This window comes from Rhinopithecus roxellana, chromosome 20 (genome assembly GCF_007565055.1).
Source record: "Rhinopithecus roxellana isolate Shanxi Qingling chromosome 20, ASM756505v1, whole genome shotgun sequence".
NCBI classification, from domain to species: Eukaryota; Metazoa; Chordata; class Mammalia; order Primates; family Cercopithecidae; genus Rhinopithecus; species Rhinopithecus roxellana.
Window position 1 is genome coordinate 40,715,353 of NC_044568.1, and position 4,270 is coordinate 40,719,622.

The following is a 4,270-nucleotide window of genomic DNA, read 5'->3' on the forward strand; positions in this document are numbered from 1 at the left end:
AGTGATGCCTCTGACAGCACAGGAATGCCCAGAAGTGCAGACAATTGCCAGAAGCTAGGAGAAGCATGGAACAGAGTCTCTGAGACCCCATAAGGCACAAACCCTGCCAACATCTTAATTTTTTTACTTTCAGCCACTAGAATTGTCAGTGAATAAATTTCTGTCGTTTTAAACCACCCAGTTCATGGGGATTTGTTACAGCAGCCTGAGCAAACTAATGTACTGGTATGTTTGAAATGCTTGTTTCTTGGTGCCTAAAGAAATAGCACTTAGGCCGGGCGCAGTGGCTCACGCCTGTAATCCCAGCACTTTTTGAGGCCGAGGCGGGTGGATCACCTGAGGTCGGGAGTTCGAGACCAGCCTGACCAACATGGAGAAACCCCGTCTCTACTAAAAATACAAAATTAGCTGGGCCTGGTGGCACATGCCTATAATCCCAGCTACTAGGGAGGCTGAGGCAGAAGAATTGCTTGAACCTGGGAGGCGGAGGTTGCGGTGAGCCGAGATCGTGCCATTGCACTCCAGCCTGGGCAACAAGAGTGAAACTCCGCCTCAAAAAAAAAAAAAAAAAAAAAAAAAGAACTAGCACTTGAACATAAATTTAATTTCCTTAGCAAGGCCATTTTATACTTTCTGCAGAAAGGGTACACTCGACAGCAGTTTTGCCATGAGAGTACACCGAACAAAGGAGAAAGGGTCATTTATAACCTGATGCGTCCACCTTGCTGCTGTGTCCTGTTTTCATTGGCTGGAACGCGTCCTCACATTTTGTATTTGTTCTGATTGGCTAGCGACTTAGAACTTTTTAAGAGGCAAAGGCAGGCCGGGCGCGGTGGCTCACACCTGTAATCCCAGCACTCTGGGAGGCCGAGGCAGACAGATCACGAGGTCAGGAGATCGAGACTATCCTGGCTAACACAGTGAAACCTAGTCTCTACTAAAAAATACAAAAAATTAGCTGGGCGTAGTGGTGGGCGCCTGTAGTCCCAGCTAATCGGGAGGCTGAGGCAGGAGAATGGCATGAACCCAGGAGGCGGAGGTTGCAGTGAGCCGAGATCGCGCCACTGCACTCCAGCCTGGGTGACAGAGCGAGACTCCACCTCAAAAAAAAAAAAAAGAGGCAAAGGCAGAGGAAAGCAAAGGAAGGAGGAAGTAACTTGTAGAAGGCTGAGAAAGGTAAAATAAGGAAGAGGAACAGGCCGTGACCTGATGCTTGCTTGGACCAGTACAAGCATGCCAGGGCAAATATTTAGGCTAAATTGTGGGAGCTAAGAACATAAAGTACATTGATTTCTTTGTTATGCCTAGCAGATATTTAAGAATGTCAGTACGGGTCTTTGAATAAATTTTGTTTTTAAGAGAAGTTACTATTTATTTCTTTTTTTTTTTTTTTTTTTTTGAGACGGAGTCTCGCTCTGTCGCCCAGGCTGGAGTGCAGTGGCCGGATCTCAGCTCACTGCAAGCTCCGCCTCCCGGGTTTACGCCATTCTCCTGCCTCAGCCTCCCGAGTAGCTGGGACTACAGGCGCCCGCCACCTCGCCCGGCTAGTTTTTTTTTTTTTTTTTTTTTTTAGTAGAGACGGGGTTTCACCGTGTTAGCCAGGATGGTCTCGATCTCCTGACCTCGTGATCCACCCGTCTCGGCCTCCCAAAGTGCTGGAATTACAGGCTTGAGCCACCGCGCCCGGCCAATTTACTATTTATTTCTAATTAGACAGGGAGCAAAGTCTTTGAAGAAGAACTGTTATGCCCAGACCTTTTATTCCCCGAAGAAGACCACCAGAGACCAGAGTCAAAGCCAAGCGGCAAGGACCTTTAATGCAAGTTCGAACTTGGTCCCTCCGTTTTACAACATACAAGAGGGCCCTGAACAATGCGTGCGCTTGCCTTTTATAGCCTAATGTAAACAGGACTTGTAAAGTTGCAGAGGAACGAGGGAATTCTCTAGGTTACAGCATTACAATTGGTTAACATTTTAAGTCTATACATTTAGCAGTTTTTTTATTGGTTCCCGCGCTCTCACAAACGACTGTGCTCTTATCGGGGACTTTCCAGGTGGTGTCTTTCTAAAGTTGAGATATATGGTAGTCTTTGAATTGAGAGATATATGGTGGGGGGACATGTAGTGGGATGAGCCCAGTAAGTTGAGAGATATATGGTGGGGAGACATGTAGTGGGATGAGCCCAGTAAGTTGAGAGATATATGGAGGGATATGTTTATACTGGGCTCAGGAAGTTTGAGAGATATATGGCAAGCACTAGTAATTTAGAACAGAAAAAGAACAAGACAGGGACTTTCACAATGCTTGTCTATACAACATCTGAAATCTATAGATAACATTATCGGTTGGGTCCGGGGTCAACTTGTTAACTAGGCTCAAGGTGCCGCCCGGGCTGTCTGCCTTTAGGGTCAACTTTTAGCTAGGCTCAAGGCGCCGCCCGGGCTGTCTGCCTGTGGATTTCATTATTTCATTTGATCTCTTTCAGAACCTCTACTTTACCTTTTACAGGTAGAATCCCAAGTCATGGCCTATAGGAGCATAGGTCAAGATCATATGAGAGCATAAGGGTCTGAGGCAGTAAATTGGAGCTTGGCTGGAAGGACCTATAATGTGGCCCTAAGGAGGGGTTTAGACTTTACCATTCAGGCAACGTGGAGCCACAGAGGAGATATTAAATTGTCAAGGTACACAGTTCTATCTAGGTTTTATTTTATTTATGTATGTACTTATTTATTTAGAGATGGCGTCTCACTCTGTTACCCAGGCTGGAGTGCAGTAGCACAATCTTGGCTCACTGCACCCTGAATTAATGGGCTCAAGAGATCCTCCCTCCTCAGCCTTCTGAGTAGCTGGAACCACAGGCACCTGACACCACACCCAGCTAAATGTTTTTATTTTTTTAAGAGATGGGGGTTTCATCTAGTTGCCAAGGCTGGTCTCAGACTCTTGGTTTCATGCCATCCTCCTGCCTCAGTCTACCAAAGTGTTGGGTTTACAGGCATAAGCCAACACACCAGGCCCCTATCTGGGTTTAAGATACCAGTATCAGAGAAATAGACTACACATGAGAAAGACCTGTTTGACTTGTGGATGTGTCTGAAATTCGTTTGCTTTTTCCTTTAAAACGGATTCATTTCCTTCCACAGTCACCAGGATTTGACATACACGAGTTTGTCATTAATGACCATGGGTTATTTTGTGCTTACTAAATCAGGCCCTGTTTTAGACATAATCTGCTAATCTTATTAATCCTCACAACTGCCCCACAAAATACGCATGCGACCCTCTCCATAAAGGGATAAGGAAGCCGGGCACGGTGGCTCACGCCTGTAATCCCAACACTCTGGGAGGCTGAGGCGGGCGGATCACTTGAGGTCAGGAGTCCGAGACCAGCCTGGTCAACATGGTGAAACACCCGTCTCTACTAAAAATACAAAAATTAGCCGGGCGTGGTGGTGGCGCCTGTAACCCAGCTACTCAGGGAGCTGAGGCAGGAGAATCACTTGAACCCAGGAGGCAGAGGTTGTAGTCAGCTGAGATCACGCCACTGCACTCCAGCCTGGGTGACAAAGTGAGACTCCATCTCAAAAAAAAAAAAAAAGGGGGGGTGGGGGATAAGGAAACATTCAGGAAGGAGGTGACATGACTTGTGTTTAGGGAAACTATTAGGGTTGAAAGTAAGGCACCTTGGGTCCTAGTGGCTGTAAGGCATCAGACAAAATACGTCAACTATGTCAGCCTACATTTTCTCATCTTTCTTTTTTCTTTTCTTTTTTTTTTTTTTTTTGAGACAGAGTCTTGCTCAGTTGCCGAGGCTGGAGTACAGTGGCACGATCTTGGCTCACTGCAAGCTCCGCCTCCCGGGTTCCCGCCATTCTCCTGCCTCAGCCTCCCAAGTAGCTGGGACTACAGGCGCCCGCCGCCACGCCCGGCTAATTTTTTGCATTTTTAGTAGAGACGGGGTTTCACCGTGTTAGCCAGGATGAGTCTCGATCTCCTGACCTCGTGATCCGCCCGCCTCGGCTTCCCAAAGTGCTGGGATTACAGGCGTGAGCCACAGCGCCCGGCCCATTTTCTCATCTTTCAAACTGCCGTAACAGCAGCCACCTCTTTGGCCGGCGAGGCCTGGCCCGGCTGGATTAAACGAATGAAGTGCAGCAGAGGCTGGACTTAGGTAAACTGCAGTCATTCTTCCACGACCTCCGCGGAGCCCACGCCGCTCCGCCCGCCGGCCGCCAGGGGTCGCTGTGACGCGGCTTGGGCCCAGCA